The 25829-nt window shown below is 39.7% G+C and overlaps 1 pseudogene; it reads right to left on the bottom strand.

The window, feature by feature from the left end:
• Nucleotides 1–9543: 9543 nt before the first annotated feature.
• LOC120789370 lies at nt 9544–25094 on the bottom strand (annotated as a pseudogene).
• Nucleotides 25095–25829: the final 735 nt, after the last annotated feature.

Genomic DNA, 25829 nt, shown 5'->3' with positions numbered 1-25829 from the left:
CAGCAAACTTGTCATATATGAACAGTACAAATGGTAACAGTTAAAAACATTTAGATTCACAACTTAACCGTGCAAAATATATAGTACACTTCCATATATCATTGAACTGTTTTGTTTTTGCAATGTATCTATTATGAGCTGCAAGAGATTGGACTTTAACTGGGGCAATGCACCAATATCAGTTACTTCATCATAATTATCATTATTATTGTAACCCAGTGTGTCTGAACCTTGAATAAAAATGTCCATTCAATATTATTATTATTATTATTATTATTTGCCCTAATAAAAATATTATAAAGACAGATAACTGATGTGACACAGACAAAACAGGAGAGGTCAAAAATATGTAATATATACTGGAAAGTAAAACACACCAAGGGTTGTAGTAAGGTGCTGATCACTTGATATAGACTTGAGAGCTGGAAAAATGTGTCTCTGGCTTCATATATATATATATGAAGATATATATATCATTTTTCTTTTGTTAAGAGAGATGACGTTTCGGCCCTCATCTTGAAGAAGGCCTGAGGATCGAAATATCATTTGTCTTAATAAAAGAAAAGTGTATAAGCCAGAGTGTGCAACACTTTATTCCTGCTCCCAGGAGAGGTCAAAAAGCCATGACCTTATATTGTGGGCTTTCTCCCAAACTGTCAAAAGACTTTAACCTGCATCCATCCACAGTTGTCTGTAAGACCTCTGTTACCTCATGTATTAGTTTGGTGGAGTTCCAGTTGAAGCTAAATTCCAAGGCAAGACTTGATATGTCCATTTTCAAATAGCCAAGATTTTGTGGCATGCACTGGCACATGAGTAGATGTGTGGTCTAGCAGGAGAACCACCTCTTTTGTGAAAAACTGAAAGAATGTAAAATGCTTCAATCTGCCTGAAACCTTAGAAATGTTAGAAAAAAAACACATCCAGTTGGATTTAACATTTACTGTACATATATGCAGTTATTTTGATTGTTCATTTACAGGCAAATGTGTTCAGAGTGTACTGTAACGTTTTATAGATTACTAACTTCTTGCATTTAAGGATGTGGTAGAAGGCAACAGTCATGTTTGGCATTGTACACTTTTATTCCTGTTCAGCTGTGTAACTTTACAATTGTAATTTAATTGGAATTAAATTATGGATATTATATAATAGTGATACTATTGCACAATCAAAATTATTAATTCAAAAAATACAAGCAAATAAATGTTCCCACTATTTGAAAGCAGGACCTTAGCTTGGCAATATCTTCATGTTATCATATTGCTACTTTTGCTTTAGTAAGGGGGTATACATTTTTCACTCCTGATAGACTTCTCCTTGGCTATAACAGTACTGCGTGGTAGGAGTAGTGGACAAAATGTGACAATATTGTTACTAATGTTACCTACTGCATACATGCCTTGAGATACACTGATAAATTGCAAATTCAGCAGATCAAACAATTGAATAATAGACATTCTCTCACTGCTTTTTAAGACTTAGTATTTGAGAAACGTCAACTACGGAGATGGAAAGTTCAGGGACTCAGCTTTTTAAATCCATGTTTTATGAATTAAATGTGATAACTATTGTTGTCATTAGCGCATAATATCCTAAACCACGGCTTTCCAGCTGACACACGTTCAACATCTTTGTTATAATGGGCCACTTGAAAAACAAACTAGCGAGGCTAATATTAAATTATCAATTACAGTTTTTGTCACCCGCTAATCCAATTCTATTCCATATTCTTACCTCTCTTTTCCTGGACCCTTCTAGTTGAACGGTCAAAGATTGTAGATAGGGGCTGCTATGTGGGCCTCCTGTGAGGTGGGAGGCAGGTGTCTTTCTATAATGTTATGACGAGCTTGATAGCCAGGAACAGCCTGGCTAATGATGCCCACTGGATTTGGCCTTCCATGATGAAACAATTAATACATTTCTTCATCAGTGGAATGTCACTGAGTATGATTTATGGTATTACCTTGGGCTATACACGCACTCACCAGTGCGTTAATTATATTATCATTGCTGACTCAATCATTCTGATGCTGCCTGTAGCTACATGATGCATATGGTAAGCATTATACATTGAAAAAATTATTCAGTATTCAAAAACATTCAATATTTTCAAGCTTTGTTCCATACAGTCAGATATTAATTCAAAATTTCAAAGTTTTTATTCAATGAATTTGGACTTTTAATCAATATTCTCAAGTTTCATTCAATATATTAAGGTGTAGTCCACATGGACACAGGTATTCTTTTAAGACGTACCTTTTTCTATGCGTTTTTGCCTTTTGTCCAAACGCAAACGGTGTTTTGAGTCGCTGAAAAAAGACCTTTTGCAAAGCTCCTTCCAGGGTGAAGATATTCAGAATCTCTGTTTTCAGTGTTGATGTGTAGACAGGGAAAACTGAGTTTTTGGCATGTGACATCAGAGTCTGCGCCGTATCTCCTTTGTTTGATGTCAGAGTGTGTACCATTATCTCCTTTGTTTACTGCTACATCCAACACTCACAACACAGACCATACTGCCAGCACTGCCAGTTTTGGACAAGACCCAGTTGTACATCTAGTTGGTGGGACAATTTTGAGAACAAAGTGGTGGTTTTTGAAATATGGCAAGATAATTTTTTTACGTCAAGGACATCGCTCTTGTCTTTGAGTGAGCTGCTTTGCCCACACATTGAAGTAATTAGTAAAATAAATATAAATAAAAATAAATAATAATAATAATAAAATATAAATATGCAGCCCAAACAACAGCCTCTTAATACATTTTGTCAAGAATTTCAAATATCATCCTGAAAAAAGGATTGTGCGAACGAAATGTGCCCCAATCCCTGCAAAGGTGACGTGGTGATACAGTTACGGTTGTGTTGGAAATGTGTCGGGTGTTGTGTTGGGTGGAAAGTGCCAGATGTTGTGCTGGGTGGAAATGCTCCAGGTGTTGTGTTGGGTGGTAATATGCAAAGTACTGTGTGTAGTGGTGGTGCAGATGCATAGATATGTCCATAAGGACTCCTGGTTTGATATGGTGGCATGTTGAATGGTTATGGTGAAAATCAGCAGTGAAATCCATCTGCAATTTAGATGGTCAGCCTATCAAGACCAGTAGATAATGTACTTAAATTTTCAGAAGCTTTCCTCTCTGATGTCTCCATCATGTCCAAAATTCTCTTTTTCATCTTGATTTCTTCCTCAGCTACATTTGACAACTGTATCTCAGCTGGAAGCTTTCTTTTAACCCTGTCCTGTTTGCGTCACTTTAGTTTTGCCTTAAAAAAGTAGATCAAAATAATTATTTCAAGTAAGCTTAAATAAAAAGTCAAACTACATATGTTTGGATGATGATAATGTACATCACAACAAATTAGCCAAATAAACGTCACTCGTCATTCAGATTATTAATATAAATCATTTAGTTAATCAGAATGTAATATTATTGATTAATAATAAATTAAGATGAGCCCCACCTTTACCAGGTGCAACAGTAAAGTGATTAACACATTAATGCATGAATAATTATAATCCATTATTGAAATATATATTTTTCTGAAATGGGTAATTAAGTAAGATTTTGAATGAAGGACTTTTAGTTGTAACAGAGTACTTTTACACTGTGGTATAGCTACTTTTACCTAAGTAAAAGATCTGAGCACTTCTTCTACCCCTGCCCCAGGCACATTACCGGGAGGCATACAGGGTAGTCTAGATTCTACCTTTTTAAACATACAAGCACTTTTTAAGAATCAGTGTTTAGGCGATACATACTCGAAGTAGTTCTCATCTCTCCTTCACCATTGAGGGGGGGGGAATTGCTGCCATCAAGCTCTTGTACTTGATCACATACATCTGCCATTTTTGAAACCAAGAGGTCAAGCATTTTCCTGAATTTTGCTAAGTTTATAATCAAGTGTGATGTTGAGGAATAACTCCACTTCTATATCCGTCCACACATGATTCCCCCCTTTCTCAATGCGCCATTGTTTTTAGCCTACTGAAACCAGTAATAGCCTTTTTTTTGGTTTCTGATGGGCAAACATTGCTTTATGGTTAGGGTTATACTGTATATGCTAGGCAGCATGTTTTTGCATTTTCATGTGGATGAGACTTTTTTAAGAACGAAGGAGGAAAATCCCTGTTTTAAAAAAGAAAACACTGTGTATTTGTGAACTAGGCCTTAAACTTTAAATCAATATTTTCAAGTTTCATTCAATATATTAAGATTTTCAATCAATATTCTCAGGAAAAGTTCCCTAAATGGCTGTAATATACACTCATCAATCACTTTATTAGGAACGAAATACTGATACTAGTAGGGCCTCCCTTTGCTTTCAAAACAGTCTCAGTTCTTTGTGGTATGGATTCCACAAGATGTTGGAAACATTCCCTTGAGACTCTGAATTTTTTCCCCCCATTCTGATGTTTAATGTGAACATTAACTGAACTTCCTATCTTCATGATTTTATGCACTGCACTGCTGCCACATGATTAACTTATAACTGAATGAATAAGCAGGTGCACAGGCGTTCCTAATAAAGTGCTCAGTGAGTATGTATATACAGGTAGGTACATAAGTATTTGGACAGTGACACAAATTTCGTAATTATTCCTCTGCACACTACCACAATGGCTTTGAAACAAAGCCATCAAGGTGTGATTGAAGTGTAGTCTTTCAGCTTTAATTCAATTCAACAAAAATATTGAATTAACTGCTTAGAAATTACAGCCATTTTTATACATAGTCCATCAATTTCAGAGGCTCAAAAGTAATTGGAAAATTGATTGACAATCAGTTTTATCACTCATTTCAAGACAATCTACGCAGATAAAATGTCTGGAGTTGATTCCAAGTGATTAATTTGCATTTGATAGCTATTAATGGAAACTGTAACTATGCGGTCCAAAGAGGTTTCGATGCAAATGAAGGAGGCCATAATTAGGCTAAAAAACAATACAAACCTATCAGGCAGAAACTTTAGGACTGGCCAAATCAACAATTTGGTACATTGTTAAAAAGAAGGAATCCATCGGTGAACTAAGCAACAACAAATGACCTGGAAGACCACAGAAGACAACTAAAGTGGATGATCACAGAATTCTTTACTTGGTGAAGAAAATCCCTTCAAAACATCTAGGAGGGCCAAGAACACTCTTGAGGAGGTAGACATATCATTGTCAAAGTCTACAATCAAGAGACACCTTCATGAATGTAAATACAGTGGGTTTACCACAATGTGCAAACCACTAGTTATACTCAAGAACAGATTAAATTTAGCCACAAATCCTCTAAAAAAGCCTGGCCAGTACTGGAACAAGATTCTCTGGACAGGTGAAACCAAGATTAACTTGTCCCAGAATGATGGGAAGAAAAGAGTATGGAGAAGGAAAGGAACAGCTCATCAACTAAAGCATACCACATCATTTATGAAATATGGTGGAGGCAGTGTTATGGCATGGGCAAATATGGCTGCCAATGGAACTGAGTGACTGGTCTTTATCAATGATAATGCCGATAGAAGTAGAAAGATGACTTGTGAAGTGTATTTAGTTATAATATCTGCTCAGATTAAGCCAAACGCTGCAAAAGTGATAGGACGGTACTTCACAGTACATGGATAATGACCCAAAACATGCTAGGAAAGCAACCCAAAAGCTTCTCAAGACAAAGAAATTGAATAATCTCCAAAGGCTAAATCAGTCACCTGATCTCAACCCAACTGAGCATGCTTTTCATTTCCTGAAGACAAAACTGAAGGCAGAAAGACCCACAAACAAGCAGCAACTGGCTGCTGTAGTAAAGGCCTGGCAGATCATCTCAAGGGAGGAAACTCAGCATTTGCCGATGTCCATGGGTTCCAGACTTCAGGCAGTCATTGACTGCAAAGGATTTCCATCCAAGTATTGAAAGTAATCCTTATATTTATAATCATGTTGGTAGGTCCAATTACTTTGGAGCCTCTTAAAATGAGGGACTATGTATAAAAAGGTATAATTCCTAAACTGGTTAGCCAGTTTCTCTGATTTTACTATTTATAGGTATGTGTTTGAGTAAAATGAAAATTTTTGTTTTATTCTATAAACTGATGAAAACATTTCTCCCAAATTCCAAATAAAAATATCGTCCTTTAGAGCATTTATTTGCAGAAAATGACAAATGGTCAAAATAACTCCTAATAATAATGTTTTCAGACCTCAAATAATGCAAAGAAAACAATTTCATATTCATTTTTAAACAACACAATACTAATCTTTTAACTAAGGAAGAGTTCTGAAATCAATATTTGGTGGAATAACCCTGATTTTCAATCACAGCTTTCCTGCATCTTGGCATGCTCTCCACCAGACTTTCACATTGCTGTTGGGTAACTTGATGCCACTCCTGGCGCAAAAATTCAAGCAGCTCAGCTTTGTTTGATGGCTTGTGACCATCCATCTTCCTCTTGATCACATTCCAGAAGTTTTTAATGGGGTTCAGGTCTGGAGATTGGGCTGGCTATGAAAGGGTCTTGATCTGATGGTCCTTCATCAACACCTTGATTGACCTAGCTATGTGGCCTGGAGCATTGTCCTGCTGGAAAAACCAATCCTCAGAGTTGGGAGAACATTGTCAGAGCAGAAGGAAGCAAGTTTTCTTCCAGGATAACCTTGTGCCTGGCTTGATTCATGCGTCCTTCGCAAAGACGCATCTGCCCGATTCCAGCCTTGCTGAAGCAACCTCAGATCATCACTGATCCTCCACAAAATTTCACAGTGGGTGCGACACACCGTTCACTTGTAGGCCTCTCCAGGTCTCCGTCTAACCATTAGACGACCAGGTGTTGGGCAAAGCTGAAAATTGGACTCATCAGAGAAGATGACCTTACTCCAGTCCTCTATGGTCCAATCCTTATGGTCTTTTGCAAAACTCCGCCTGGCTCTTCTATGCTTCTCATTGATGAAAGGCTTCTTTCTAGCTTTACACGACTTGAGCCCTGCCCCTAGGAGCCTGTTTTGATCCGTTCTCACTGTGCACTTCACCCCAGTTGCCATTTGCCATTCTTTTTGTAGATCACTTGATGTCATCCTACGGTTGCTGAGAGACATTCGAATGAGTTGACGGTCATCCCGGTCAGTGGAGAGTTGTTTTCGCCCTCTGCCGGTATGTAACTTCGTCATCCCCAATGTCTGCTGCTTGACCTTATTCTAATGTACCTCTGTCTTAGAAATTTTAAGGATGAAAGCAACCTGCCAGTAAAGCCAGAACTGAACCTTTCTTTTCCTCACTCAAAACTTTTCTTTTGGCATGGTCAATAGTTATTTTTTGATTCCAATTACTTTTGAAGTCCTACTAGCACAGTTTTTGCCACCCAGCTGGTCCTCTTGCAAGAGGATAGTGATGACCACAGCAGTGGTTTTTTATACATTTCCTTGTTAAATAAGATTTGGTTCAGGTGATCACCTAATCAGAACCTCATTAGGTAGAATGAGGGGTGCTTGTGTTGGAATTCAACAGACACTGGAATGGAATCGCTGTCATACATGTAGAGATGCTGATTTCAGAAAAAATTGCAGTGGTTTCTTAATTTTTTACAGAGCTGTATATATTTATATCTATATATGTATATGTGTGTGTATATATATATATATATATATATATATATATATATATATATATATATATATATGTGTGTGTGTGTGTGTGTGTGTGTGTGTGTGTGTGTGTGTCTACATATGTGTGTGTATATATGGATAGATGACTCTAAATGTCCACTCATCTATGTCATCCCTGCCACTGTGTTGTTGTGAATTAGTGAGAGATTTTAACATAATAACATCAACAAATATGAAGTTTTGGAAATTCTGATCCAGGAGCCAGTTGAGGTGGTTTCTTCCTTGGGAGGTTTTCTGGGCATGTCAACTGCTAGGGGACCTGGTGGTTGACCCAGACGCCACTGGACTGATTATACTGTATATCTCATCTGACTTGGGAATGTCTCAGGAGATATGGAAAAACATTGCCGGGGAGAGGGACATCTGGCCAGTGGTTGAAAACTCAAAAAATCCCTTTTTTCTTGACCTCAATGGAAAACGTCATGAGGTCAAGGAAAGATGTGAAGGAGAATTCATAAGGACTTAGGAACAGACAACCACGGTGTCAAGAGAATCTTAGCAATTACACTAAGCCATGTAATTATGCATTATGTGACGATGGATGTTATTGATGTGGGTCTGCCATTGGTGAAACTACAATGTTCCAAAGATGGACTATAAAAAGCACATCATAGATACTTCGCCCTGTGCATTCTTGCCTTGTTGTTTAATATAGAAATATAGGCTACCACTCACAAAAGTGAAATGAAACGGTGTCACATTGAGAAGGGTTGCTCACACTCACCCTCCTGTCCACTCATATTTATTGACATGAATCCCAATTAGTATGTTTGTATAAAAATAATTGTTAAATTCATGCAAGGTAGGCCTACTACTACTGTACATATCATCATTCTTAATTTCTGTACATGTTGAATTAAAAACATCATCTGGCCAAAAACGTCTCATATCCCTTTTTCTCGAAAGACAGACAGAGGAACCAAACCAGTATTTAATACCTTAACTACATTTTGCATCTAAGTTTGCAATATGAATTGGTGGTCTACCTGCTGGGCATTTCTGCCTGCCTTGATGGTCTCCAGTGAGGCGTCCGCTTACGGGAAGCCAGACCAAACACCTCTGTGGGGCCTAATCGGGTCATCAGCAGGGGAGCACCAAAATTTGCATTTCGGAGCTGTTCTTGGGAACTCTTAATATGCAGTCCATAGAGGTGTCAATGTAAATTCTTACAAAGAAGGAATGCAATAGCAAGCTCAGCAACACCAAAAGGCCTGGAAAACCATAGTAAACCTAAAGTGAATGATCACAGAATTCTTACCTTGGTGAAGAAAAGCCCTTCATAACATCCAACCAGGTCAAGAACTCTTTTAAGGAAGTAGGCATATCATTGTCAAAGTCTACAATCAAGAGACAGACATAGGAACCAAACCAGTATTTTTAGTTAAATACTTTAACTACATTTTACCTGCTGGGCATTTCTGCCTGCCTTGATGGTCTCCAGCGAGGCCTCCGCTTATGGTAAGCCAGACCGAACACCTCTGTGGGGCCTAATTGGGTCATCAGCTGGGGACCACCAGTCATTGATGTTTTGCTCTTATAACCCCAGTACATCTCCTGGTGGAGGAGCGATGGCAGAGATCTTCCCCGCCACCCCCTGCTAATGTCCTAGGTGTTGCTCGGTCGCCAACTCCTGTGCTTCCTCCTATGGAACTGGAGCGTCCTTAGGTCAACACTATCTTGCAGCCCAACAAGATATGCTTAAGGCTAGCATTGGTGGTGTTACAAAGGGGGCAGGTCTCCTAGGCCCTGTGCAATTGATGGAGGTTTTGGGGACAAGAGTCATACGTTGCTCTAATCAGGAAGCTGAGCCTGGCTTAAGGGATCTTCCACAGATCAGACCATGACAATGGTCTTTCCATGAGACCCATGGAAAGATGAGTCCCATGTCGTCAAACCTCCTTGCTAGCCCTGGGACACCGCTTTGATCTTATAGCATTCCTTTGCGGCCCTTGTCACTTCCACCTCCACCATGGCTTTCCTCTCTTCTTTGGAGACCTTAAAACAGAAGAGGGGGGGCCTAACCCCTTCCAAGGCCTACTTTTCCCTCCTGTACTCTGCCGACAACCTTGAGGGGCTGCAACCTGTTATTTCGCGCCAGATTGACCTCCTCCTGGGCTTTCCACTTTCTCCAATTTCATACCTGGATGTCTGCTGCTCTCAACAAATGGTCTGTGGACTCCCTTAGCACCAGAACCAGCCATTGCTTCTCCTCCTTGTATCCCAAGCTGATGTGTCCCAGCATGTTCCCACCAAAGAGGCCTGAAAAGACATCTCAGCAGCCCCAGCCATTTCCAGATGAAAGAGTTTCCCAGCCCATCCATCTTGCTTGCTGTTGAGGAGGGAACTTCACAAAGCTTCAGAGACCATATCACCCTTTGGTTTAGTGTGAATTGGTAACATCATGCTTTGTACTTGCCAGGGAGCTTGCTTGGAGCATTCCTGGCCAGACATTCTGAAAGCTGCTCCTTGACTGCAGAGCCCTTCCTGAGAAATTTCGTCCAAGGTTAAGGATGGGTTGACTAGCCAACAACGGGATCTCTTTACCACTTGCTGCAAAGATGGTTTGGTCACTTCTGTTCCCTTTCCGAAGAGACATACTTTGTTACTTGAAGGGCTTGATTTTCATCCTTGCCCATGCCCCAAGCTCATCAGTCCTATTCAGCAGTCTTGCTGTACATGCTGCTGTCTGGAGTATGATAGTGATGTTGTCAATGTAGTTTCAGCAGTGGTTACCTTTTGCCTGATGGCAACTTTACTCCTCCAACAATCTATCTTGCTCCAATGAGGATGATGTTGAAAGCTGCAAACAACAAGATGGGGGAGATAGAGCATCCCATGGCGATGCCTACTTCTAGCTGCTTCCAATCTGTGGTGAAGTTTTGATAGGCGCAGCACATTTGGAGATCTTCAAAGTATCTGGCTACCAGATTTCTGATACAATCAGGGATGTAAGGTGATGTCCCATAGTGTTGCTGCATGTTCAATACACCCTGGGAAGCCTGGCACGCCTGCCTTCTGGCAGCGGGTTGTTGACCCATTGCATGTGAGCTAACTGGTTGTAGTGTTTGGATCATAATTATTAAATAAGCACTCATAGGGGTACCACGTGCTTTTTGCAGGAAATTGATTATTCAAATGAATTGACTGGTCAAATTCATGGATCTACTATCAGAGGCCATGATTTCCCAATTCAATGGATCTCTGATCTCTACTTCAATGGAACACACAGCAATGACTTGGCTCAAAATAAGGAAAATTTATCAAGTATTGTCTATTAACAAAGAATAAATGCAATAAATAATAATTAAGATGCAAGGTGGAAGAAAAAATAATAGTAGCCAATGCCTGATAAGTGGGTAATGTGATAAATTGAATGGATCATATTGCTATATGACTATATGGATCCTAGGGCATCTATAAATGACATTTCATGGATTGGAAAATGTTACCAGTATTTCCACATTAGCCCAGTCATGAGCAAAATAATAGATGGCTTTGCCTACCTTAATTGGTGGTCTGGAGGCTTTTGGCTGGAACCAAAGTAGTTGGTAGCTGTGGTCAGTAACCTCCAGCTGGATCCTCCCTGAGAGTTACCTAGGCGACATGCTCTGCCAAAGTTCTCTGCTGTTTAGGTGTTAGGAAGTCTGCCTGTAAAGTCCTCCTTGAAACCACTGATGATTTCTCTGTAGACAGTCAAGCAGACGGCTTGTCTGCCTGTGTCTCTTGCGGTTTGATGCGGAAAAATTAAGGCTCCTAATTACTGTACGTAACTTTCTCTAGGTAACTTAAGAAGAGATTGGTATTGGCCAAACGACACGAAACCTTAAAAAATCTTTAAAGCAGAACCACAGTGATGACTTCAAGTCATAAAAGAAAATATATTCTAGAAAAACTTCCGCTTTCTTGTTTCTTACTACTGTTGACTCTGCTTGCTAAATAGAGGAGCTACAAGTTGGATGTGTTGATAAAAACTCATGTCGTTTACTAAAGAACAAAGTACACAAGGAGAAAAAAGACAAAAGAGTAGCACTGCAACACAAGACATACAAGATAACCAACTAAAACTCTAAACAGAACTAACACAAAAACTCTTACCTCCTTAACACGAGGGTCTGGCTGTTTATCTCCCCAGGGGGATGCTGGATGCATCATGGGCGTGGTGCCATTTGTCCATCTTTTGGGCTCTTCTTTCTTTTCAACTGACAAAAAGCATGTTTTCTCTCTATTTTCAAATTGTTTAATTAGGAGTTTAGGTGTGAAAATAGCACAATTCATTACACCACCGTGGCCCATAAAAACATTAAGGAAAGTATATATAAACTAAGGGGGGTGGGAAGGGAACCATATAATCTGGGATTCCACTATAGTAAATTGTTCACAAACCTTCAACACAATCCAGGTAGCGAACTGACCAATCACCAAGGATTAACAATTTGTAGCATTATCAATAAATGAGTAGATTAATAATAATCACACAATAAAATAAGAAAACATTGTCTGAAGCCTATTCAGTTAAATGGAAGATGCTTAGTTAGACATAGTCACTAGGTGACAGTATAACATACATGGTATACAGAAACTTAAGAGTTGCATCAAACTACCTGTAAACATTTGAAGAATAACCTTAACCAGGTTACAGAATTCAGAGTTTCCATTATTTAGATATGCGTTGCAAGGATAAAGATGTTGGTTTTCAGTCATGATTGGAATGTGGTGTAATTTAAGGCAGGGGATTGTGATCTACCATTTGGAACCCCTAAGGAGGTGAAAGGGGAAAGGGGGGATGATTGTGGGGTTCATGGTGTTAACTGGGGGTTTCACACCTTGCTGGCAACTACAGTACTTTTATGTTACCTTCTTTGCTGAGAAGCAACAGTCAGACATTGATCAAAGATCAGTCCTGTCATGATGGAAATAACTCAGTTCTGCTCCGTGGGGGTCTTACTTGTTTAATCCCATTGTGCCTTGTGTCCTTTTGACCTATGACCCATAGCTCATATATCTCTCTGACATGACTTATAGCTAGTCTGTTTTTTGGATACTGCTCATTTGTTTCTGTTTCCTGTCCGAAGGGTGGTTTGAGTGCAAGAGGGTAGAAAGGGCAAACCCAGTTTGGTCCATAATCTCTGAGTGTTCGATTTAATGATGTCTCTGTTTTATGTCTGGTACATGGTCATCGTCATGGCCATGACGGAAACGAAAAATTTCCCTTCAATGTTTAACGTAGCAATGCTCCCAAACTGGATGATGTTATGAGTTTTGCTCCTTCGGGATGAAAACTGTGACCTCTCTGCCACTCTAAAGGGATTATTTGATTCTTCCATGCCAATCTCAAGAGGTTCCACAGGATTTTCAAGACACCAGGGCAGTTCTTGTAAAGCTTGTATGGTATCCCATTGGGGCCTGGAGCTGAGGCTGCTCACTCCTTTCGGACAACAAATGAATGGGATGGCCGGGGGGCTGGGCGAGGAACGTAACCTCAGAGTCCTAACGGGTTTTATTTTGCTGGGTCACAATGCTGCTCTCTGATGTGAAGCTCGATCTCCGATTATGTAGTATCCAGCTTCCCGCTCCTCTTGTCCTCCAGCAATTGCCCAGCATGCCTGAAGGGATTCTTGAAGAAACTATTCCTTTGTTTCTCTTTCTGCCTCCTGCGCTTGCAAATGTGCTCTGCCTTCCGCAGGCTGGCAAGGTTCCTCTTCACCTCCTCCTATAGTGACTTCGGGCCTTGCTACTCCTCTCGCCTTGCCTTCCTCCGCTGCTTTTGGAGCTGACGCTGCCTCTTCACCAACTGCTCAATTTCTCCCTCCCTCTTTCCTTTTCGCCTTGGTACAATACCATGCCTTTCAGTGATTTCTCCAAACCTGCCTCTCTACTCCGCATACAGGATGTCTTTAATATGGTTTAGCTTGGCTTCCACCCAGCTATGCATTGAGTGCCCGAAAATAACACTGAGGTCCTTGGCAAGATGCTGCCATACTGCCACCTCATTCGCTTTTGGACATATGATTGCCTGTCCCCACCTAGGTCCTCTTTTTTCTGCTTTACAGGCTGGCTCCTGGTTGTTGGGGTTGGTGGGTGTTCTGGATGTGTCTGCCACAGTGACGCATTTAGGAGGATTATTCTCCATCCTCTAGCCGCCATCTGTCCGCCCTCAGCAACAGTGCCCTTCAGCACTGTGGTTTGCGACCTGGATTTGGGTTCCACCCGTCTGACCTATAATTGCAGTGCAATGTTGCTGCTGGCATTGTTCTCCACACTTTCTCATATTTTTATGTACTTTTACCTAAGTATGATTTTCCATGCAGGAGTTTTACTTGTAATGGAATATTTTTACATTGCTGGTACATTTTTGGTACCTAAATAAAGTATCTGAATACTTGTCCCACTGAGATGATCCGATTTAACCCTTGACTTTATAAGGCATCTGTGTCAGCATCTGTGACTGAAAACCAATTAATAGGCTGGCAATACAACAATGCTCAAAATGAAGATATATGGTATAACTAATCCAAACTGAGCATAGGTTACACTACAGCATTATCTTCACGTTGATAATTTTACGGCAACAGCATAATGTTCATAGTTCGCCTGTGGGTATAACATTGTCTAAAGTTAATAAGTAATGATAACTTATGTGATGATCTGCATCCCCTTTGTGGTCATGATCGAATGGTGTGTCCCTTTAAATGCTGCTGCCACAAAGAATTGTGGGACGTCATTATCTCCTTTTCTTTCGTAAAGGAAAATCCAGTTTAGTGATAAGAAGGTGATAGGAAACATTGATACTCCTTTCCTTAACATTTAGATAATTCGACCAGCTCTTATCATGGCTGCCACTTACATACTTTCAGGTCATTTCTCTCAGTTGGGAACCTACCTAAGCAAATAGGACTATTCAACCGCAGCCCTGGACTATCTTGCTTAGGATGCTGCCACCATGACCAGGCTCCGGATAAGTGGTGGAAAATGAATGAAGGGATAGAAATTATGAGTTCACTTTGTTACTGAGTACTTTGAGCAACTTTAATTAAAACAGGATTTCTCCTTTAGCTATAGTGTTGCACTATAAATAATCCCTTTAAAAGTCATATCGTATACTAGCCTGGGGGAAAACTAGAAAGGCAACTTTTCAACAATGAAAAAAAACAGTATAAGCATGTAAAAAACGCCAGAAGCCTTTACTAGCTCCTCAATATTGTGTCAAACAAACACAAAAGCATTTTAAAGAAAGCAAGTGAGTCTTTTACAGCATTAGTTTTTTTGTTCATTACCTAGCAACAGTGTTTTTTTGGCTCAAGTTTAACCCCTAGGATGCAAAGCGTATCCTGTGTCGAAAACTGCCACACACCTTTTGAAGGCAGCTTTAATTCAAATGTTATTGCCATGAAAAGGAAAAACAGTGGCCAATCAACACATGCAGAAAGTTATAGACACAAACCCACATTTGGAGGGAACACAGTCATAGGCACAGACATACAGTATGTTTGTATAGTACCAGGTGAAAAACAGGCATCTGCACAAACATTAAAGAAAATCATACACACTGGAAATACACATTTATACACACTCTATATTGTGTTGGATGCTGACACAGCCTTTGACCCTGCTCTTGTAGTTTTTCCAGATGGTTGCTGACTTGAACCCATCAAACACTGCTCCCCTCCCTCTTCTGAAAAGTCTCCTGCTGACGTTTTCTGTAATCTCCAGAATGCAGAGCAGCATTGGTGTGATTTTTTCCCCTATCAGTGTAAAGCAGAGCTGCTTTTTGATCTCAGTTGGAGTAAAAGAAATCCCTTCATCCAAAGGTATGGAGTTTGAAATGCTTGTCTGGCTCTAGCAGCTGCCTTAACTTCTCCCCTGTTCAGCTACACCTGTTTGGGGAAAATTTTATATCTTCAGAAATAAATGCAAATTAACCAATTTTTTTTATAATCAAAATATTTTAATGTCCAAGGTTACTTGAACAAAAGAAAAAAAAAAAAAAACTTGCATAATAGTGAAATAATACAAGCACTAAATGTACCCCAGACACAGTTATTGGCACCCTTCACTAGTATTTGTTTGCAGAACCTTTGGCAACAATGGTACCTCCTAAACATTTCTTGTAGCCATCTAGAAGCTTCTTGTACCTCCTTGCTGCTGGTTTCTGCCACTCTTTGATTGCTATGTGTTCAAGCTCTTTTAAGTTTGCAGGAGTCCTTTTTGCAATGGCAGATTTTAGCTCTCTCCAAAGGTTTTCAATAGGATTTAGGTCAGGACTCATTGCTGTCCAGTTTAAATCAGTCCATCTTTTCCTTTTCAACCATCCTTTTGTGCTGCTGGATGTGTGCTTTGAGTCGTTGTCCTGCTGAAAGACCCAAGACCTTTGCCTCAAACCTGGTTTTCTGACACTGGGCACCACATTTCACTCTAAAATGCCTTGGTAATTTTCAAAATTCATAATTCCTTTGATACATTTAATGCCTCCAGTACCAGAGGCAGCAAAGCAGCCGCACTGCATGATAGAACCTCTACCAGGTTTTACTGTAGGTAGGGTGTTGTTTTCTTTATGGGCTTCATTTCATCACCTATAAACAAACGGATGCACTGCATTTCCAAAGAGCTCTACTCTGGTTTCATCTGTTTATAGAACATTATCACAATCAGCCCCTTTTTATGCAGTAAAACCATCATTCAGGTCAGGTAAACACTGAAAATTAAGTACAGGTGAGTCTTATTTGCTTTTTGTTTGTTATTTGTGTCTGTGTTTTTAATTTCACCATAGCATCTTTTTCAGTTGTTCAGTAACTTCAGACATTTTATTAAATATTCTGATTATATGAAATTGGTTAATTTGCATTTATTTGTGAAGATATTCTAAATTCTGTACTTAAAATTCAGGGGTGTCAATAATTTCAACCAGGACTTTAACTGTGTCATTGGATGTTCAAGACTTTCAAGAGAAATTACTAAAGGAAAAGGGGGAGGTATTACTCCTGATGTCCTCCAATTTAGTCACTAGTTGCCGTGTCACACCAGCTGGAATGCCAGCCAGTATTTCTCTTTGTCTGTCTAACTGTTATGGCCCACTAACTACAGTCCATGCCAAATTTCTCAGTGCCATTTTTAAATCACAAACATCTTTGCAGGGTCAACAATGAGTAAGAAATTAACTGCAGCATAGTTAACATATTGTAGATTACTGAAAAACTCAAAAAAGACTTCAGTTTTATTCTGTGGATGTCTGGGGCAGAGACTGCAAGGCATAACGTAAATTAAAAGGATAGAGGGTCAAGCTTAAGGATATATTACAATGCAAACGTTAGCAACTCACAGTTCTGAGCTGCCCACATTATTATGGGGTGTTTCAGCCCCAGTGTGGCCTAGGGGGTAAGGGAATATATGACGAGTCAGATTGTTCTATTCCAGATTTTTCCATTGGCCAATGTGGAAGCTTAAAGCTGCACTAAGCAATATTTTTATGTCAACAACAGATTGAATGACTATGCCTAACATTACAGGTGTTAAAAGTGAGAATTACTACCCAACAGTTTCCTCAGCTGTATGGAGAGTTTTAACATTTTTCATCTCATTGTTTTGGTTTGACATCCAACTTTACCGTTTTTGCTCACTCACCAATCTCTTTAACTACATCTCCCTGCCTATTCATGTATATAAATAGAGGACACACAATTTGAAACTCCTCTCATTATAGTGCAATCCAGTACAACACCACCTTTAACTATGACATCAGTAATAAACTTATAAATGGATTTACACATTTCCAACAACTTTGACAAAGAGTATTGAGAGTATCCTTGACCTGGCTAGATGTTGTGAAGGGGTCTTTCTTCAACAAGGAAAGGATTCTGCGATCATCCACTGTAGTTGCCTACTGTTGTATTCCGGGCCTCTTGCTCTTGCTGAGCCTGCCAGTGCATTCCTTCTTTTTAAGAATGTACCAAATTGTTGATTTGACTACTCCAAAGGATTCTGCTACCTGTTTGATAGGTTTGTATTGTTTTTTCAGCCTAATGATGGCCTCCCTCATTTGCATCGACATTTCTTTGGACTGCATATTGAGAGTTCCCATGAACTGCTACCAAATGCAAATTCATCAACTCCAGACCTTTTATCTGCTTAATTTGTCTTGAAATAACGATGGAACAGGCCATACCTGGCCATGAAACTGTCAGTAAATTGTCCAGTTACTTTTTAGCCTCTGAAAATGAGGGACTATGCACAAAAATGGCTGTAATTCCTAAAGTGTTAATGCAATATTTTTGTTAAACCCCTTAAATTAGAGCTGAAAGTCTACACTACAATCACATCTTGAAGGATTCGTTTCAGATCCATTGTGGTGGTATACAGATGAAAAATCACAAAAATTGTGTCACTGTCCAAATACTTATGTACCTAACTGTATATTATGTGTGTTTTTTGTGCATACCATATATCTTCACACAGAGGTGATTTATTATTGTCTTAGATGATAATATTATGTTTCCCATTAGGTAAGGTCATATAGAATTAACTTTAATAAGTGTAAAATGTATTTCCTACTTTGTCCAGTTTGAGGCTCTTTGTGTTGAACACTGGCACATTTGTGCAATTCTCAGAACAAGAGGTAAACCTTCTGATTTGAGGATAATTCAGATGACTTGTGGCTATATTCTGCAGGTTGACTCATGGCACACAGCAGTATTGAAAGACGAGATAGGAATTATTTTAATCCAATCATAGCATAATGCTATGATGCAGAGTTAAACTGTTCTGGTGAATATGCTCCTTGCAGAGCCCCAGTATGGGCCAATAAGTACCCTGGGGGTGGAATTTTCTTCTTTTTGTCAGAATAATAAGGTATTTTTTATTTCATGTGAGAATGTATGCATGATTGTTGTGTGCGTGGAGGAAAAATTGCATCAGCAGCATTTCATTACCTTGCTTCTGAGGTGATTAGTATGATTAAATCTAGGCAATCACTGCTGTTGGAATTTCAATAGATTGAGATAACTTTTGTTTTTAAAGAAAAAAATGTGGGTAGTATGTACCTCAAACCCTAGTAGAGAAAAGGTGCAGGACAAAAAACAGCAACAAATGAAAAAGGAGAAGCTATCAGAAGACTGAAATTTGCAAGTTCCCAAGTATTTATTGCATCATTTCGACCTGAGAGGTTTTCTTCATGCAAGCATTGATGTGAACAAAAAACAGGTCATATGTACAGGCAAAAAATGACAGCCCAATCTTCAATTAGGAGATTACATGACACAAGAAAACACCCCATCACTTTGCAATGAACAGAGAAAAGCATATAATGTCGTCAGCAAAAGAAATGCACGAAATTTTCTTAAATTTCACATTATACATAAAACAGTAAAAAGAAATGTGTACATTGTGCAGATTATACATGACAAGAAACAAATCTGTTTTAGTTGTATGTCTTAGCACCAGGCGGAGACATAAGAGGGAGGAAATTATATTTTTATGTTCCCTGTTTTAAAAAAAAAAAGTGTTTTATGTCAAATTCGTCATTTAAAACACGGTGTGACACTGTGCTCAGGTTGTTGTAAAATGTTAGACACTGGAGAAGTTTTTTTCTCCAAATAAGTACCCCTGTGAGACTTTTGAACTCAATGCCAATATACCTTAGGCTGCTAATGGAATGGTCTGCCTGCTGAAAATGGACTGCTACAGGGTAGCACTTGTTAATGTGGTTGTGCAAAGTCTAATGCCTTGTTGTTTTGGTTACATAAGCCAGACCACATGGGCAGCAAAGAAGGTATATGACATGAGTGGTACTACAGGTGATCACAACATGTAGGTGTATTATGGCCTGTGTGGGGATGGCTGAAAGATTTGCATTTATGTCTAAAGACACACTGGGCACAGTTTCCACATATGTAGTTGCCATCCAGGAGAATGAGGATATCCAAGGATGGACAGGGGGTGGGCACATTGATTTGACCAGAAGATTGTGGAGATTATTGGAACACTTGACAACCAAATTTGGCAAATCCCTGAAAATGATTGTGTTTCAATTTTATGCCATATTATATGATTGCCTTCCTGCTGTCTTACAGTGCAGACGCTTTACTGCTTGCTCTTACCCCTGCTTATTTATATACTTATATAAAAATATTTATATAAAAATTTATACTTCTACTGATATTCTCGTTTTTCTGCTGTGGGAAAATATGATCATTGGCTCCTGGATACTGATAAATCACTGGGACTATAAGTTTCGTGGATATAGTAGGCAACTGCCATATTCTAACATTTTTTTAGTAGTGCGTGAGCGTGTACCAACAGTAGAAGCATGCACTGCAGTGACTGAATACATAATACTTAACCAAAGCTAACTGGTAGCAAGATGCCCCCTTTCTCCACAGATGAATACCCCAAACTCCTACAGAAGATTGCAGTACTTGAAACCAAAATTCACCAGTTAGAAGTGAATGCAGAGGTAAATGAGTTGTGTGGGAATGACACCACTTTACTATGGACTCAAAACAGTGGACAGGAGCATGCTAACACACAGCTAATAATTACCAACAAGACGGCCAAGAAACAGGAGGGCTGTGTATCAGACAATAAATCTAAAAATAGCAGTCTTCCCTGGAAAAGGGAGACTTGGGGCAAAGCTTTACTCTTATGTAAATCATTGCCCTGGGAAATGAGAGGATGAGTAACAAGCAGAAACCAGCGCCCAGAGATTTGTGATATGACTGGCTGACCTGCATTATCACTCTGTTAAACTCCTGTTCACAGCAGGACACAGCTATGCAAAACTGATGAAAGGTGAACTAACAACAAACGTCCTGAACAACCATGTGCAACTATAGAAGAGATTTGCTCCACTACTGCAGGAACCTGGATCTAATTCTGATGACCTGGATAACCTCTCATCCTCACAGAGAAGGGTAAGGACTAAGAGTAAATCAGAAAGTAAAAGGCTACAGGGAAAGCTAATGACTGGGCCTCAAACTCTGATTGTGGGTCACTGCAGTAAAAGATGTGAGAAGCATGTGCCTTAAAAACACCAAAATACTATTTTTTCCCAAGGATATGGTCCCTGACATGACAGAAAGAATCCTGCATAGCGGTAGCATATCCAACTGTGAAAAACATCATATTGCACACAGGGACAAATGGTGTTGTGAAGCAGCAGTCTGCAATGCTGAAAAGAGACTTTACTGATCTGTTGAACACAGTCAGCTCTATGATTGCTGAGGTTTTTATGAGTGGCCCTCTGCTCCAGTTAGAAGTGGAGCTGAGAGATTTGGCAGATTAATTACACTGAATATATGGCTCTCAACTGCATTTACTGTCCATTCAGTGCACTTTATTGACAATTTAAACTTTTTTTGGGACCGTAGACATCTTTTTAAGGTAGATGGACTTTGCCTTAACAAGTCGGGAGTAAAACTGTTCATCTATAGCCTATTTTTTTTTAACTGCGTCATCAATCTGTTCCCTCTGCCAAGGACAAAAGACAAGATGAATCAAAACAGGAGGAAGATAACATAAAGCGGCACAAACCCTGAAAGAGAGCTACCTCAGCCCCCGCCTGAACTGAGCTTTAATAATGTAAGACATCAGAGAAAAGTGAATCGGATGGTTAACCCCCCTTACCAACAACCGCCTGAGAGGATTCACCTTCTTCAACTCTCAAGCTAGAGTGCAGAAGAAAGGCAGTAGAGTTGCCATCTTGTTTAATTAATTGTTTAGATAAGAAGATATCTTATGGAAATTTAGCTTCTTTTGAATTTATGGCTCTTCAGCTGAATTCCTCTTCTCGAGCAATGTTCCTATATATCTACAGGCCACCTAAATTAACTTAACTGAATTGCTGTGTCTAATCTGCATTGATTTTGACTGCATACCTATTGTTGGTGATTTTAACATCCATGTTGACAACCCCCAGGACAGATGCACTAAAGAGCTGTGTTGTGTTCTTCATAACTATGTATGTGACGGAGGCCACACACAGCAAAGGGCACACTCTGGACCTAATCATCTCCAAGGGTCTGAACATTTCTAAGGCTGTGGTGCGTGATGTTGCTCTCTCTAATCAATCTCATGTTTTCTTTTTCTGAGAGCTCTATTTCTGTGCATACAAATGTTCAAAAAGAGGTAATCACGAAATGATATATCACTGAAAACAATGGTGAAATATATATATATATATATAGAGTTAAACGACATATCCTGATCAAAGAGAACTCTGAGATTCCTAACAGTGGTACTGGAGGCCATGGCAAGGCCATCCAGAGTAACTTTATCATTAGATAAAGTGTTTCTGAGGTGTTGGGGGCCAAGTACAATGACTTCATTTTTGTCTGAGTTTAACAGCAGAAAGTTGCTGGTCATCCAGGTCTTTATGTCCTTAAGGCAAGCTTGAAGTTTAGCTAACTGATTGGTTTCACCAGGTTTCATTGACAAATACAATTGGGTATCATCAGCATAGCAATGAAAGTTTATGGAGTGTTTCCTAATAATATTGCCTAAAAGAAGCATATATAAGGTGAATAGAACTGGTCCAAGCACAGAACCTTGTGGAACTCTATGACTAACTTTTGAGTATATGGAGGATTTATCGTTAACGTGTACAAACTGAAATCGATCTGATAAATAGGACTTAAACCAGCAGAGTGTTTCCTTTAGTGTCAATTAAATGTTCCAGTCTCTGTAATAGAATATGATGGTCAGTGGTATCAAATGCAGCACTAAGGTCTAACAAGACAAGTACAGGGACAAGTCCTTTGTCCGATGCAGTAAGAAGCTAATTTGTAACTTTCACCAGTGCTGTCTCTGTGCTATGATGCACTCTAAATCCTGACTGAAAATCCTCAAATAAACTATTATCATGTAAAAAGTCAAACAACTGGATGGCGACAGCTTTCTCAAGAATCTTAGAGAGAAAGGGGAGGTAAGATATGGGTCTATAGTTGGCTAAAACATATGGATCAAGAGTAGGCTTTTTAAGAAGAGGTTTAATTACAGCTGTTTTAAAGGACTGTAGTATATAGCCTGTTAATAAAGACATATTGATTATATCTAGTAAAGAGGTGCTAACTAAGGGTAAAACTTCCTTAAGCGGCCTAGTTGGGGTGGGGTCTAAGAGACAAGTTAATGATTTGGAGGAAAACATTATTGAAGTTAGTTGGGAGAGAAACTTTCGAAATATACATCAGGTTGAAGAGCTGTTTCTAAGGTGCCTGTTTTTGAAGATAAGTCTGTGCTGGTTGAGGGCAGGACGTGGGGAATTTTGTCTCTATTAGTTAGAATTTTATCATTAAAGAAGCTCATGAAATCGTCACTACTGAGAGCTATAGGAATACATGGATCAATTGAGCTATGATTCTCTGTCAGCCTGGCTACAGTGCTGAAAAGAAACCGAGGGTTATTTTTATTTTCCTCTATCAGAGATGTGTAATAGGCTGCGCTGGCATTACAGAGGGCCTTCCTAAATGTTTTAAGACTATCATGCCAGGTTAGGCGAGATTCTTCCAGTTTGGTAGAATGCCATATCCTTTCAAGTTTTCACGTAGTTTGCTTTGATATACGGGTTTGGGAGCTAAACCATGGAGCTAACCTCCTTTGTTTTATTATCTTCTTTTTTAGAGGGGCAATAGAGTCAAGTGTCATTCTCATTGAGCCTGCAGCACTATCAACAAGATGATCAATTTGGGAGGGACTAAAGTTAGCATAGGAGTCCTCTGTCATATTGAAACATGGACTGAATTAACTGCTGATGCTCCTTAGCTCCTTAAATTTAGCTACAGCACTATCAGATCTAGAAAAGACATTTTTGCCTAATAGTTTGTAGTCGAGTAACAGGAATTCAAAAGTTATTAAATAATGGTGTGTAAAATAAAGGGTGTAGTTAAAACAGTGAGTGGGTTCATTTACATCCTGAGGGAAGCCAATTGAATCTAACAATGAGATAAACGCAGTTCATTATCAACATCCACGTGAATATTGAAATCACCTACTATAATAAATTTATCTGTACTAGGGACTAAACTTGATAAAAACTCTGAGAATTCAGATAAAAATTCAGAGTATGGGTCAGGAGCACAGTACAGTGTAACAAATAGAATAGGCTTTAAAGTTTTCCATGATGGATGTGTAAGACGAAGAACCAGGCTTTCAAATGATTTATAATTGAGTTTAGGTTTAGGGTTGATTATTAGGCTTGAGTTGAAAATGGCTGCAACTCCACCTCCTCGGCCGGTGCCTTGAGGAATGTGAGTATTAATATGACTGGGGGGAGCGGTATCATTTAGGCTAATATATCCATCATGACACAGCCAGGTTTCAGTGAGACTAAATATGTCAATATAATGATCTGATATTAGATCATTTACCAATATGGCTTTGGATTGGATCGATCTAATGTTTAAGAGTCCACATGTAATTCTCCTATTTTGTTGTACTTCTGCAGTGGTGGTCTTAATCTTTATTAGGTTTCTGTGTACAACTCCTCTTCTGTTTATTTTTGAGTTAATTAATTTAGGCGGAGAGGGGGCAGAAACAGGCTCTATGGGGATTTGGTTGGGTGACTGCTGTACTGGAAGCACAGAGAAATGTGTAAGACTGCAACTCTGCCTCCTGGTCTCAACTCTGGGTTTTCATGGTTTTGGTTTGCTGATAAACTCAGTTTAGTCAGATTTCTAGATATGAGAGCTGCTTAGTGGGATGTATGCTGTCTCTCCTGATCAGACCAGGTCTTCCCCAAAAAGTTTGCCAGTTATCTACAAAGCCCACTTCGTTTACTGGACACCACCTCGACAGCAAACGGTTGAATGTTGACATGCGGCTATACATGTCATTGCTGATCAGATTAGGCAGGGGCCCAGAGATAAGTACAGAGTCCGACATTGTCATTTGCATATGTACACACCGACTAAACGTGAATTTTTGTATCCTCTGATTGGCATAATTGGTTGTTGTTACTGCCGATGTGAATAACAGTCTTAAGTTTTATATGATTCAATTTCGCCCGCTCGGGCCCGAGGAATGCATTTGACTATGGTCGCCGAAGTCGCTAACTTCATGTTTTTCAAGATAGAGCTGCCAATAACTAGAGTTGGTTTCTCAGCGGGTGCGTCACTAAGTGGGGAGTATTTGTTTGAAACGTGAACTGTTTGGTGGTGAACCATTGGCTTCTGCTTAGGGCTACGCTTCTTGGTGCGGACAGCCACCCAGCCACCCTGGCTTCCTGGCTGCTTGGGAGCTGCCAGGGTGAGAGAGGGAGCTATGCTGGGTTGGCTTGCACCGGCTATTGGGGGCTGGCTAACTACTGTGGCTAATGATTTGGTTTCCATGGTGCGGAGCCGTGCTTCCAATTCACTGAGCTTGGCCTCCATCACTCCAAATAAACTACATTACTTACATGTACCAGTAAAGGAGGCAGAGGAATAACTAAACATGAGACACACCGAGCAAGAGAGAGCAAGAGAGTGAGCAGGAGAGAGAGAAGCCATCGCTAACTGCTAAGCTATAGTAACTAAAGGATGTGGAAAGAGTGTAAACAACTGTGAAGTAGCAAGAAGATCACTAACAGAAAGAGAGAGCTAAAAGTGCTTAAGCAGAACTAATGTACGTTTAAATTTACAGCGTACCCGCTGTACGTTTAAACATACATTAGCCACTGTAATGAAGAAAATAGTAAAATTAACTGGGTAGAGGCAGAGCAGCAAAACTTGCTACCAGTCACATGGACGCTGGCAACAGGAAATGACACAATACGTTTATTGTTACCATGATGACAAAGACAAAGTATGTCTGCCCCTGATGTGCTCCTGTGGGTTGTATCGAGGGATTAGGGACAAGAGACCTATATGGTCATTTAGGCTGGAGGACTTGTTAGGCATCTAGGGTCCACTCCCTGTCATTTCTATTGGTGGGATGTACTTTAGAGAATACAGACACCCTTTCGTCAAATTTTGAGAGGTCCTAATCAGATCACGCCAAGCCAGCACCAGAAATCCCACACTTCTCTGGCCATTTTTTCACCAATCAGTTCACAAAATATCAACACCAGAAGTCTCGCCTCGTTGATGAGGTCATTTGACTTACATTATCACAGAATGGGGACCTCAAATGCCCTAACCCCTCCCTCGGCCACCCTCACGCCCCTCCTCTCACCCGCCCCATTGCAGACATCGTTTTACTAACCCCTTTTTTACAGTCTTATACAA

Source organism: Xiphias gladius, chromosome 4 (genome assembly GCF_016859285.1).
Source record: "Xiphias gladius isolate SHS-SW01 ecotype Sanya breed wild chromosome 4, ASM1685928v1, whole genome shotgun sequence".
Taxonomy (NCBI): domain Eukaryota; kingdom Metazoa; phylum Chordata; class Actinopteri; order Istiophoriformes; family Xiphiidae; genus Xiphias; species Xiphias gladius.
This window is presented reverse-complemented; position numbering and strand designations above follow the sequence as displayed.